The sequence below is a fragment of the Dipodomys ordii genome, unplaced genomic scaffold (assembly GCF_000151885.1).
Source record: "Dipodomys ordii isolate 6190 unplaced genomic scaffold, Dord_2.0 Scaffold18, whole genome shotgun sequence".
In the NCBI taxonomy this organism is placed as follows: domain Eukaryota; kingdom Metazoa; phylum Chordata; class Mammalia; order Rodentia; family Heteromyidae; genus Dipodomys; species Dipodomys ordii.
Window position 1 is genome coordinate 8449859 of NW_012267234.1, and position 1436 is coordinate 8451294.

Consider the following 1436-nt stretch of genomic DNA (forward strand, 5'->3'; position numbering starts at 1 on the left):
CTCTACCACTGAGCCACCTTCCCAGCCCCTGTTTTGTTAATTTTTGTATCACCCAGGGATCCCTACAGGAATAAAGACTTCGTGGCTAAAACAGAAAGCTTTCTAGACAAAGAATGAGGGCTGGAAATGTGGCTTAGTGGTGGAGTGCTTGCCTAGCATGCATGAAGACCTGGGGTCCATTCCCCAGTACCACATAAACAGAAAAGGCCAGACGTGGTGCTGTGGCTCAAGTGCTAGAGCACTAGCCTTGAGCAAAAGAAGTTCAAGGAGAGTGCCCAGGCCCTGAGTTCAAGCCCCAGCACTGGCAAAGAAAACCACAAAAAAAACACAAAACAAAACAAAATACAAAGAATGGTGAATCTTGTGAAGAAACGAGCAGACAAAAGGTTCTGAGCTTAGAACAGTAAATTCTAAGGGAGGCACCAGGCACTAGACAGGTGAGGGGATGTTTTATAATTAACTTATCCAGTTCCATGCAGCAGTATCTCATAGCTGCTGGGGCAGGGCGATGTTGGTGCACTGGCTGACTATAGTTAAGAAGCAGTTCAGACAGACCTTTCTATAACTACTGCCTCTCAGTGTGTTTGGTTCAAAAATATTTCTGTTAAAGAAGTTTCTTTGGGGGGTAATTCTGGTTCCCTTCATGAGTCCAAAGCAACTCTGCTCTTTAATATTTAAGGAGATGGTATGTCTGTTTCTTTCCCTTTCTTTCTTTCTTTCTTTCTTTCTTTCTTTCTTTCTTTCTTTCTTTCTTTCTTTCTTTCTTTCTTTCTTTCTTTCCTTCTTTCTTTCCCCTCCCTCCCTCCCTTCCTTCCTTCTTTCTTCAGTTGAACTCAGGTCCTGGGCACTGTCCCTTAACTCTTGTGCTTAAGGGTAGCACTCTAGCACTTTAAGCCACAGCTCCACTTTTGGTTTTCTGCTGGTTAATTGGAGATGAGAGTTTCACAGACTTTCCTGCCCAGGCTGGCTTTGATCCATGATCCCAGATCTCAGCCTCCTGAGTAGCTAGGATTACAGGCATGAGCCACTAGTACCTGGCATTGGCATGTCAATTTCTTAATCTTCTTGAGCCTTTCAACATGGGGCATCCACTGGCCCTCAAATATAGTCTTACTTTCTCTGACTGGACCTTTTGCTTTAGACATGTGTATGAGAGTGCCCCCTGGTGGAAGAAATGAGACCGGCCGACTAGGCATTCAGGGTGGCTTGGGGGCTTTTTGGCAGAAATTGGATCCTCCCTAATGTAAAGGTGTCTAGACTCGTAAAATAAGCATAGCAGCAGGAATTAAAAAAAAAAAAAAAGAACGTGTAGACTGAAATAGAAATGTCATTGGTGGGATGAGAGAGGCTATTGTTTGAAAGGGACAAAGGCTGGCTGACTTCTGAGTTTCCTTAGAATGAACTATTTTTTTCAGCTGTTTCCTCTGCCTGAAAAA

General features: G+C 43.8%; 1 protein-coding gene across 1 annotated transcript in view; it reads left to right on the forward strand.

The window, feature by feature from the left end:
- Positions 1–1436, forward strand: part of Cdh1 (cadherin 1, type 1) — a 91170-nt gene that overhangs the window by 67317 nt on the left and 22417 nt on the right. The window lies entirely within an intron of this gene.